The 13154-nt window shown below is 38.4% G+C and overlaps 1 pseudogene; it reads right to left on the reverse strand.

Annotated features, from left to right (window-relative positions):
- Window positions 1-2922: 2922 nt before the first annotated feature.
- On the reverse strand, window positions 2923-9621 carry LOC141496646 (E3 ubiquitin-protein ligase RLIM pseudogene; annotated as a pseudogene).
- Window positions 9622-13154: the final 3533 nt, after the last annotated feature.

A 13154-nucleotide genomic window follows, 5' to 3' on the forward strand; every position in this document is an offset into this window, starting at 1 on the left:
TGGGAAACAATTTTTACAACTAATGATTCTGACAAAGGACTCATTTCTAAAATATACAGAGAACTGAGTCATATTTTTAAAACAAAAAGCCATTCCCCAATTGACAAATGGTCAAAGGATATGCAAAGGCAATTTACAGATGAGGAGATCAAAGCAATCCATGGCCATATGAAAAAATGCTCTAAATCATTAATTATTAGAGAAATGTAAATTAAAGCTTCGCTGAGGTACCACCTCACACCTCTCAGATTGACCAGTATGACCAGGAAGGATAATGATCATTGTTGGAAGGGATGTGGGAAATCTGGGACACTATTACACTGTTGGTGGAGCTGTGAACTCACCCAACCCTTCTGGAGAGCTATTTGGAACTATGTCCAAAGGGCAACAAAAATGTGCATACCCTTTGACCCAGCAATACCAGTACTGGGTCTATATCCTGAAGAGATGAGGAAAAAGGGTAAAAACATTACTTGTACAAAAATATTTATAGCAGCCCTGTTTGTGGTGGCAAAGAATTGGAAATCCAGTAAATGTCCTTCAATTGGGGAATGGTTTAGCAAACTGTGGTACATGTATGTCATGGAACACTATTATTCTGTTAGAAACCAGGAGGGACAGGATTTCAGGGAAACCTGGAGGGATTTGCATGAAGTGATGCTGAGTGAGATGAGCAGAACCAGAAAAACACTGTACACCCTCAACCTTGAAGGACTTGCTCATTTCAACAGTTGCAACAATTGGGAACAATTTTTGGCTGTCTGCAAAGGAGAGTACCATCTGTATCCAGATAAGGAGCTGTGGAGTTTGAACAAAGTACAAGGACTATTCCCTTTAATTTGGGAAAAAAACCCCAGATGTCTTATGGTTTGATCTGGTTACCTCTGAGAATTCTGTTCTCTTTAAGGATATGATTTCTCTCTCATCACACCCAATTTGGATCGAGATACAACATGGAAACAAAGTAAAGACTGACAGAGTGCTATCTGTGGGGTGAGGGTGGGGGGAGGGAAGCAAGATTGGGGGAAAACTGTAAAACTCAAATAATATCTTTAATAAAAATTTAAAAAAAAGTAATAGCCCTTGGTCTTTGTTCAAACTCAGTTCTTTCTCTGGATACAGATGGCATTCTCCATCACAGACAGGCCCAAATTGTCCCTGATTGTTTCATCAATGGAATGAGTGAGTCCATCAAGGTTGTTCATCTCCCCCATGTTGCTGTTGTGGTGTTCAGTGTTTTTCTGGTTCTACTCATCTCACTCAGCATCAGTTCATGCAAATCCTTCCAGGCTTCCCTGAATTCCCATCCCTTCTGGTTTCTAACAGAACAATAATGTTCCATGACATACATATACCACAGTTTGCTAAGCCATTCCCCAATTGAAGGACATTTACTTAATTTCCAATTCTTTGCCACCACAAACAGGGCTGCTATGAATATTTTTGTACAAGTGATGTTTTTACCCTTTTTCATCATCTCTTCAGGGTATAGATCCAGTAGTAGTATTGCTGGATCAAAGGGGATGTGCATTTCTGTTGCCCTTTGGGTGTAGTTCCAAATTGCTCTCCAGAAAGGCTGGATAAGTTCACCCACTCGTGATTTCTTACAGAATATTAGTATTCATCACAATGTGTTCAACTATTCCCCAATTAATGGACATCCCCTCAATTTCCAATTCTTGGCCATACAAAAAAGAGCTGCTTTAAATATTTTTGTACATGTGACTCCTTTCCCCTTTTTTGTGATCTTTTTGGGATACAGACATAATAGTGGTATTGCTGGATCAAAGGGATGCATAGTTTTCTTGCCCTTCAGGCGCAATTCCAAATTGCTTTCCAGGAAGACCGCATCAGTTCACAACTCTACCATCAATGCATTCAAGTCCTGGTTTTACCAAATCCCCTTCAACACTGATCATTTCCCTTTCCTATCATATTAGCCAATCTGGTAGGTGTGAGGTGGTACCTCAAAATAATTTTAATTTGTATTTCTCTAATCCATAATGATTTAGACTATGTTTTCATATGACTATAGATAGCTTTAATTTCATCTGAAAACTGCCTGTTCATATCCTTTGATCATTTATCAATTGGAGAATGATTTGTATTCTTATAAATTCAAGTCATTACATTTGAAATTCAACATGTCCAAAACAGATGTCCAAATCTTTCCCTCTTTCCCAAAAGATTCCCTTTCTGAACTTCTCTATTATTGTGGAGGACACTACATCCTCCCAGGCACCCAAGTTCACAAGCTCATTGACATCTTGGACTTCTTACTCTCTGTCTCTGCACACAGTGCAGCTTCCAAATCTTGGTATTTCTATCCCTACTCCATCTCTTCAATATGTACCTTTTTTTAACATTGGCATGGCCCACATCCCAGTTCAGGATCTCATCACCTCTTAACTTGTTTCCTTGCTCCCAAATTCTCTCAACTCCTGTTACTCATCCCCCCCTCAAATACTAAAGGAATTTTCCTGAGATGGAATTCTGATCCTTCCTCTTCAATAGCAACAAATTTTGGTGGCTCCCTATTGCTTCATGTATCGACTATAATCTTGTTTATGACATTGAAAACTTCCCAATTTATGTGATAGGGAAACCGATCTCTCTCGTCTTTTAACACGTTTCCCCTTCTTGAATGCTGCATGGCCTCTTGCTGAACATTTATCTCTCCCTTCCCTTTCCTATCTTTCAGAGGACTATCAGACTAGAATGACATCTATCTGCCACCCCTCAAATAGCTTTAGTTGTAGGTGTAGTATCCTTTGGGATTTCCAGGCTTAATGCTATTTTTCCTGATTGCTCTTTTTTTTTAGGTTTTTGCTAGGCAAATGGGGTTAAGTGGCTTGCCCAGGGCCACATAGCTAGGTAATTATTAAGTGTCTGAGACCAGATTTGAACCCAGGTACTCCTGACTGCCAGGCCGGTGCTTTATCTACTATGCTACCTAGCTGCCCCCTGATTGCTCTTAATAGGGAGAGTAACCCTAAGCTTTTCTTCCTCATCATTAATTCCTTCCTCTTGCCCAAAGGACCATTACAGAGAACAGTGAGTTCACTTGTTTAATCCAAACATGCCAAAGGAAGTGGAGAAGTTATTTGGATGAGAATATGCCCAAGAAAATGGTTTTTTTGGTCAAACAACTAGAGAGAGGAACAAATATGACATGAGACAACTCATTCTAGTGACCCTAGAAGGCAAGCTGAAAATCAGCAACAGCTGGAGGATCTAGTTTCTCTTGCCTGTCCTCTCCATGTATCTCTCTCTGAAAAAACTCTGGGGTTCCACTACCTGTGTAAGGAAACTGGTATAGAGTGATGACTGAAGAACAACAACAAAAGGCAAAGAGCGGGGCGGCTAGGTGGTATAGTGGATAAAGCACCAGCCCTGGAGTCAGGAGTACCTGGGTTCAAATCTGGTCTCAGACACTTAATAATTACCTAGCTGTGTGGCCCTGGGCAAGCCACTTAACCCCATTTGCCTTGCAAAAATCCCAAAAAAAAGGCAAAGAGCCAGATACCCCAACCTATTCAGATCTCTGTCATAGACCACTGATGACCCACAGGCTAAGTTTTCAAGTTAGAGCCTCCATAAAACCAGTGATGGCATTCTAGAGCTCCAACTTGAACATATATTATGTCCTGACTAGTCTCATATCCAAGGGTGAGATATAAGGCTTTGAAATGGTATCTGAGCTCGCCTGCTTTTTCTATTCACTTCTTTCTCTTTTTCATAGATTCCACTAATAGTTATTAGTTCAGTAGACCATGAAGCTGGCATTGGGAAGTTCCTGTCTCTGCTGAAAGAAAAAAGGGAAGTTTAGTGGGACCCTAAGCCAGGGATGGAGTAAATGCTTAATAGTACTCAATCACATCACCAAACACTCTTTACTTTATGCTAGATGGGAAGACAAAGAGAAAATGAAGTAGCCACTACCCTTAAGGATCTCACATTTTAATGTAGGAAATCACATTTACATCTAACTAAATAAGCTATATATATGCAGAGGGAGACATGACTCCAATCTGGCAGAGAGAATGCCAAGGAGATACTAGCTGTTCCAGTGTCCTCACATAGGTAATGGTGTATGCCAGAATGTCTTTCAGAGTTAAGCTCCTTTAAAATTTTCTTCTTCCATACCAATTCCCTTGGTGATCATATCAGTTCCTGTAGATGTAATTACCATCCTTTTGGTGATGATTCTCAAATCTGCCCTATCCTGCCCTAAACTTTGTGCTGATGCTGATCTCGATCTATTGAGCTCCAAGTGTTGTCTGACATCCTGAACTGGATGACTAAAACAGAACCCACTATCTTTTCCCTAAAGCTTCATGCCTTTCCATCTTCCCTATTATGCGAAAGGACACCACCATCCTCTCAGTCCCTTAGGCTCTCAACCTAGGAGACACCACGGATTCCTCATTACCTCTCATCCCCCAAATTCAAGTAGTTACCAAGGCCAATGTTACCTCTACAACATATGTCAAATACACTCCCTCCTTTCCTCTGACGTTCTATTATCCTTGGGCAGATCCTCATTACCTCATGCACTATGCAATAGCTGCTGCTGGGTCTGCCTGCTTTCAGTCTATCCCCACTCCAATCCATTCAGCCACCAAAGTGATTTTCCTAAAGCCCTGATCTTGTCACTCCTCTACTAAAAAATCCATGGGCTCACAGTTGCCTCAAGGATCAAATACAAAATGCCATATTTGGCATTCAAAGCTTTTCATAACCTAGCCCCCTCCTACCTTTCTAGTCTTACACCTTATACTCCCAACCCCAGTGACATCTCCCTCCTGGCAATTCCAGGATCAAGACCCTCTCCTTTTCAATTCTGGGCATTTTCTCTCTGTCTTCTCCTATGCCTGGAATGCTCTCTCTCCTCAATTCCACCTAAAGACTTTCCTGATTTCTTTTAAGTCCCAACTAACATCTCAGTTTTTAACAAGAAGACTTTCCCAACTTATCTGATTTCCAGTGCCTTCCCTCTTGTCAATGATTTCCTATTTTCTCTTTCTATTACTCACTTTGTATCTACTTGTATTTTGACTTCTTCATTAGATTGAAAACTTCTTGAAGGCAGAGACTATCTTTTGTCTCCTTGGCATCTCTAGCACTTAACACAGTGAACAGCACAAAGCAAACAGTTATAGTTGTTCCTTATCGAAGAAGACCAAAATGACATCACTAGGTTTGAGACAAATTACAGTGTGTCCTGCTGTGGCTGATCAGATGAATATGAACTCACAATGTTCTAACACAGGTTGGGCACAAATAGTCCATGTGTACCTGTGTACCCCTGGGGTGGGTACTTTAAGCTTATGGCTGCCACATTTTCTTTGAGCTCCTTCAATTCTGCCCCCTCCCTGATGCCATTCTGGGCAGTCCTGGGCCAGTGTCTCCCATGCTATACAATCAATTCTAAAGTTCTTCAATGAGACCTTCAGGTATCCTGGTATTGCTCTTTCTGGCCCCCTTGTGACTGCTTGCCCTGGGTGAGTTCTTCATAAAATTTTTTTGGGCAAACATACACTTGGGCATTCTAATTGCTTTCTCTGTAGTAATGTTGGAATGCTCAGCAGTTTAGCTCCAGAAAGGCCCTCGGAGTCTGGGATCTTTCCCTGCCAGGGGATCTTCAGAATCTTCCTAAGACAATTAAATGGAAGCTATTCAGTTTCCTGACACAGCACTGGTAGACTGTCCAGGTTTCACTGGCATACAGCAATGAAGTCAGCACAGTGGCTCTGTAGACCTTCCATTTGCTAGTCAGTCTAATACCTCTTCTCTCCCATACTTTCTTTTAGAGCCATAAAGTAAAAAAAGAACATACTTAATAAAGATTGATTGATTGCTGAGCTCACATGCTGACTCATCAAAATACATATCTGCATTGTCACTAACATGACCCCATCCTCATCCTTTACTTTTCTCTGTCTCTCCACAACTACTATGGCTCACATATAGCCCCTCACAGAGAGTAAATCTTTTTCTGATCTTTGTATGCATAACAGAGAAAAGGGAAATAGGGGTAGGGGAGATTGAGGTCAGGGGTTGCAAAGGGTAATCGTCTAAGCAAAAATCCTCTGTGATAATTGTGAGTTTGCCTCTTGAGATGAAGTTACTGACTGCTGGCATCCTGTATGCATATGCAAAGAGAAGCAAAGGTCCACTAAGTATGCAAAATAGACCTTCAAAGCATGTAAATGAGACCTGCAGCAGCAGCAGTAGTCTTACAAAATAAGCAGAATCATTGGAGGTCCTTCTCAGGTTCCAGAGGCTCATAGCAGAGACTGCTTCACCAATTATCCCATTGAAATAAAAAAAAAGTTCATGCGAAAAACTATCTGGACTCCATAGTTCACAATTATGACTAAACTGAAAAACCAATGGCCAAATTGTAAGAGTCATCAGAATATGTTCTGCTGAGTTAGATGCCACAATGATGGATTCTTTAGTCACTAAAGCTCGATATATTTGGGTCCATGACCCTGAGGAGAAGGGCAAGAAAAAGAGGAAGGGTCGACAGCTCCTTTTTGTAATATCTCTTCTCTGTTTTCAGTGTGGCTGACTCCAAAGTAGAATTCTTTTAAAGCACTTCTTGCAAACAAGTCATCAACAATAACATTTTTTATTCTTTTTCAGTTCACCATAAAGCCTTCTTTGGGATGGTTATTGGTCTTGGAGAAGAGAAAACAAGTGAACAAGCCTATCTCTTCCTAGGAGTGTCTGAGATTTCTCAGTCATTTTTTTTAATAATAGTATCATCTGTACCTTTCCCCAATCCATTTGACATCTTTCCCTCTTTGATGTGTCTTGAAATTCAGCCCTTCATTGTTCTGAAAACTTTGTTGGATTAGACTAAGTACACAGAGAAGAAACATACAGAGCATGATAAAATTTTGAAGTCACTGAGGGACTAATGTTCAAGATGCTTCTAATATGAAGAAAAAAAATTAGCACAAGGATGTTTGTCCTGATATATTATCATATAATATCTAACAAAATGTTATATATTAAGATAATCTTGTATGGAATTATGGAAGCACACAAAGCTCCCTTTCACTCTTCCTTAGTAAAATTAAGAATTTGAATAAGAAATTTAGAAATGTCCTGAAGTTAATGCTTTACACATCATTTGTTATTGAAAACCTAATTGATTTCTAAGGGAGAGAACTCATCAATCCTGAAAGGACTCAACTATGAAAATGATCAAACTAACCTATCAAATTTTGTGCTTGTCCATCTTGATCATAGAATTTTATGTTTTTGTATCTTATAAATTTTAATTAGAAAAAATCTCGAGTCAGAGATTTTTATAGGTAAAATGAATCTCCATCTCTTTAAATCTTTCTTTTTTTAAAAAGGATATATTTATATAACACTTATGTGGGATATACTTATGTGGAGTGCTTTCCCCAGTCAATCTCTGTGCTGGCTCCTTCAGACTTGTAGGTCAGTATTCCAAGAGAAGCACCTCTACCATAATCTCAGTCTCTCCAGTGACATAAGAACATACTTCCCCTTCTTACCTGAATACCTCTTAAGACCCCATCAGTGTGATTCCCATTCCCACAGAAACAGCCTGTTACAGTGATGGCACCATTAGTTCTTGAACATAACCATTTCCTTAGCAACAAAGCAAAAACATAAATAATTCTGAGTTCTAGGTCTTTAAGACTTGCATTAAGGCCACTAGAGTCTGTATTTCTATCACTATGCATGAAGTACCTTAATTCACCAAAATCAGTCATTAACTGCCTTAACATTGTTTCAATCCCATCACTTAAGTTTCTAGGAATAAGAATTCTGATAGTGAAGACATAAATTCTTAATCTTGCTCTCTGAACATGAAAATTTGCTCACAAACTCTCCATGTTCACTTTCATAATTGACCATATTGTTTGTTGTCTGAGATCTTGACCAATTTCTACTAGCTATGCTATCTTTTTGTCTATATTCCCCTGGACAAATTCTTCTCACTTGAAGATCAAGGACTACAGTTGGAAATTTCTGTTCAGGAACTAGAGATTCATTACTCTCACTGGTTTCTGAGGAACCTGATGTCTAAAGGATATAAGTTGAAAGTGAAATTGCATTTCCATTTGACAGTTCAGTTTTCATCATGTGTTGCCTCAATGTAACATGCTACCTAGTTTTAGAATTCCTTTCAGTCTCATTAACATAGAATAATTAAAAGTTTGAAATGTGATATTGTAATGGCCTCTTCAGGGAAACTCAGTTACTGAAGTCAAAAGTGATTTACTTCAATTGGTCTCAGCTTGGATCCTCTTGCTCTGGATTCCTGCATCTTGCCCTTTTCTGGGAAGTTATCTTCTCAAGGGCATTCATTTCAAATCCATGCTGCCTGATAAATGGGGATTTGACTCTTGAAGTTTGAAGTCACTTGTGCTATTATTTTCAATATCTTCCCCAGCGGGGTCGTTTTTTCTCTGAATCTGAGGTCCCATTATGGTTCACATTTATTTCCAAAATGAATCTGAAATGATTACTATTTGAGTTAGTACTACTCCCTGCTCTTCAAGATTGATTTTCTCTGTCCATTTCTTGTTGTATTTTTAATCTGTTGAACTGAATTTAACCAGTCTATGTTGGAATCACTGTTAGAAATATCACCCGCTATTTCTCTACTCTCATCACTGTTTTATTGTGGGGACCTTTTTTTATTTGATTGTCTTCTCAATAATTTATTTTTCAGTAATCTCACCTGGGATACCTTGAAAATTGTTACTCATCATCTATAATCTTCATTCAGATTCTTTACAAAGTGATAAAAAGTTTTTTCCTCAATCCAATCAATCCAGCTGATGTGTTTGTTGAACTCTAGACTGATCAATATTTCATTTATCATTAGAATCTGATCTTTCCATTGTAGTGAAAGACTGGAAAAATTATCTTTGGAAATAAGAGGTCAAGGTAAGCTAAATTACCATTCAAGTGCCACAACACACTGTGCATTGCTTCTCTTTCTTCCAAGTTCCAAATTAGGTGTTACTGCTGGGATGAGACTCCCTCAAAGGGTCTGTGATGTTTCCCAACCCCTGCCACTACTGTCTGAACCAGGATGGGAAAACTCAATGATGGAGCTGACTGCCACTCTGTACATCTTTCAGGTGGCCATTTCCTTCTCCCAATGGACTTTAAATTTTTTTCATCTTTGCTGTGATATTGGCACTGTTAACTTTTAGTAAATTTGCTGATCTCTACAGATTCCAAGATCATTTTTCAAATGAACTTCTGTCTAAAGCATCTTTAGGTCTTGTCTTTGAGTTTAATTTTGAGCCCAATACATCCATTTATCCTATTTTAAATTTTATCTTCATAAATCTAGGTAGTTTTCTAACTTGTAAAAGTTTTTTGACTAGTTTTCAATATCAGCTACTCTCCCAGATTTTATCATTTGTAAATATAGTACATATCCATTTCTGCCTCAGTTCACACAATCAGCAAAAATAGACCTCTTTCCATGTTGACATATAGTCATTAATGACTACTTAGTCATTCAGTTCTGAATTCACTGAATTGTACTAGACAATATCTATCTTTTCCAGAGGATTAGCATGAGACATCATTACATGTTTTATTTAAATCTAGGTAAATATCTCTTTCTCTCTCTCTCTCTCTCTCTCTCTCTCTATATATATATATATATATATATATATACGTATATATATATATATATACATACATATATATACACACACATATCACTATATCACTCTTTTTAGTCTATAATACAGAGTCTCAAAAAAAAAAGGTAAAAATTCTAAAAAATTAGCATTATCTAATCTTAATGATTAGGGTTTTTTAAGATGTTCACTATCAACACTTAATTTTCTTTCAGAATTTTGTCAAGAATTCAAGTCAAAGTCACTTATCTATATTTTATATACTCCATTCAATTTGTCCTTTTCCAATTAACTTCACTCAGTCTCTATGAGCTTTAGCTACATATTGTATTTCCCCATGTATAAGATGCACCTTTTTCAAAAAATTTGAGGTCTAAAAATTGTGAACATTTTATACAGTGGTTGAAGATTTTTTTTTAACTTTCATTTCCCGCTTTTTTTGTTGTAGATTTTTTACGTGCATTTCCTGCACTTGTTTTTGCATTCATTGTTTTGCATTTGTAACAGGTATACTAGGTTATATTTTATCATGTTCTATCCAGAAATGGCTCAGAAAAGATTTTCATACAGTACTGAATTCAAAGTCAAAGTGATCCAATTTGCAAAAGTGAAAGGAAATCATGCTGCTAACGTAAGTTTGGTCCTCCTCCAACTGAGAAAAGTTCAATAGCTTTATGCAATACAATTTTTTCAAATTTTGGGCCCCCAAAGTGCATATTATACATGGGGAAATATGGTATTACTCCAACCTAGATTCCGTTGTATTGGTTCCCCAGTCACTGTCCTCCAGGATCACTGCTTTAGGTGAAAGTTATAGATTGCCTCTTCTTTAGTCATAATGTCTATTTTGATCAGTTGTCCTAGCTTCCCAGGTCAATCAAAATCTAATTTACCAGTTCCTGCTCTATGCCACTGTGCCCTTTTCAAATGTGCCACTTTCAAAATTGCATATGACCAACAGTGTCCCAAAAGTATTAGTGCATTTTTAAGCTAGTGAAGCTTTTTAAGCTATTAAATATGCACATGGACACCCTGTATATTTGATGTACTTTAAGTCATTCTAAGATGTTTTGGATATTAAACTTTCTTGCAAATGTGATTTGCAGCCAATTAGTATATGCTATTTATTGAATTTGACATATTTCTAATTGAACAGCCCTCTCTCACACCCACCCTGTATACTTGAACATCCTATGATTCTATCACAGAATTAAGAAAGGAGATGTGAAGAAGCTCATTACAAATGATATTCACCTTCTAAACATAAGAATCAAGATTATTTGCATGAGAGAGAATTCTGATTGAGAACACTCACTACTAAGAGGGATAAATTGTCAATCAAAGATGAACAGAATTTTTGCCATGAATCACTGAGGGTCAGGTTGAGGTGAGATAATATAAATTTGTATTTTTGATCTCATGTGTTGAATTTATTATATACTTAAAAAATCCCAACTGTAGATAGTAGAGTTCTTTCCTATGCTTCATATAAAGAAATGTTTGTTAATGTTTGTCAAATACAAACAAAAATAAATTTTAAAAGACTAAAATCAAAACAATGAAAGCCATTGAGAAAGTTAAGAGAGCAACTTACATGGGAATTGGAAAATGACTGCAAAAAAGATGTAAAAGGGGGGTGGAGGCAAGATGGCAGTGTGAAGGCAGGAATTCTCAGAAACTCGTTCCCTCCAAAACTCCAAAAGTTGTCAAATTATGACTCTGGTCAATATTTAGAGGGGCAGAACTCACAGGAAGACTGGGTGATACAATTTCCCAGTCCAAGACATCTTAGAAGTTCCATGGGAAAGGTCTGTTTCACGGGGACTGGGGGTTGCAAAAAGCCACTGGGAGCGCAGCTACAGCCACAAATGTAGCACAGCTTGGCTGGGCACCTGAGTCTGTGGCAGAGGGGGCAGTTTCCAGACCTCTTGGCCCAGGGATCACTGGGAACAGTTTCAAGGGGTAGTGAGAGAACTCTGCCACAGCCGAGTGAGTGTGGAGTGAGCACCAGCCTCAGAGCAGCCCTGCGGTAAGAACCTGCAGTGGGAATTGGGGAAGCTAGCTTGCACCTCCCAGAGCCCACAGACAGTAAGGGGGTCAGGGGAGACTGCAGAGGCCTCTCTGTTCTCCCTGGGGTAGGATTCAGCTGTTTGCTCACACTCAAATCCAGGTTGCATATTGGGTTCCCATACCACCATAGCCGAACAAGGACTCTCCTCATAGTTCCAGGGAAGATGAGAGGGCCTGTAGTCATCCAGATCCCAGAGCACAGGCAAGAGAGCAGTCAGAGCCTCTCATAAGACCTTGGAGGAATTAAGGTCCCTGTGAGTTGTCCCTAAAATCCCCCAAAGTCTTGGAAGTGTGGCAAATCAGTCATAGGCTGAGGAAATGAGCAAACAAAAAGAAAAAGACTCTGACCATAGAAACTTACTTTGGTCCCATGGAAGATTCAGAATGTGACAAAATTGAAGCTTCTGTATCCAAAACCTTTAAAAGAAATAGAAACTGGGCTCAGGCTATGGATGAGCTCAAAATGAAAAGCAATTAAGGGAGGTAGAGGAAAAATTGGAGAAGAAATGAGAGCAATGCAGATAAATCATGAAATCCAAATCAGAAGTTTGGTGAAAGTGGGGGCAGAAGAAAATAATGTGAAAAACCAGTTTAGGCCAAATGGAAAAAGCAACACAAAAGACAATTGAGAAGAATGTCTTAAAAAGCAGAATTAGCCAACTGGAAAAGGAGATAAAAAAAGATCTTTGAAGAAAATAACTCCTTCAAATGCAGAATGGAACTAAAAGAAGTTGATGACTTTGTGAAATATCAGGAAGAAATAAAACTATTCCAAAAAAACCCCAAATTAGAAGAAAATGGGAAATATCTCTTTGGAGGAAAAAATGGACCTCAAAAACAGATCCAGAAGACATAATTTAAAAATTATTGGACTACCTGAGAGTCATGACCAGGAAAAGATCCTAGACTTCATTTTTCAAGAAATAATACAGCAAAATTGCCCTGAGATCCTATAAGCAAAGACTAAAATAGAAATTGAGGGAATTCACCAATTTACCCAGCAAAACTGAACATACTCTTTTAGGGGAGAAGATGGATTTTCTATGAAACAGGGGACTTGCAAACTTTCCTATTGAAACAACCAGAGGTGAACAGAAAGTTTGATCTTGAAGTCCAGGACTCAGGTGAACCATAGAGAGGGTGGATGGGAAGGACTAACTATGAGGAGCTTAATGATATTGAACTGCTTGTATTCCTGCATGGGAAGAAGGTACTGATAACTCATATGAACTTTCTCATTTATAAGAGCATTTAGAAGGACCATATATAGACAGGGCATAGGAAGGAGCTGAGATATAATGGTATATTATAGTAAAAAGATGGAGTCAATGGGTGATAAAGGAAAGTACTAGGAGGAAGAGAAAGGAGAGAAAGAGAAAGATATTTCACATAAGAGTCAAGAAAAAGCTTTTTATATGGAGTGGAACA

The sequence above is a fragment of the Macrotis lagotis genome, chromosome 8 (genome assembly GCF_037893015.1).
Source record: "Macrotis lagotis isolate mMagLag1 chromosome 8, bilby.v1.9.chrom.fasta, whole genome shotgun sequence".
Taxonomy (NCBI): Eukaryota; Metazoa; Chordata; class Mammalia; order Peramelemorphia; family Peramelidae; genus Macrotis; species Macrotis lagotis.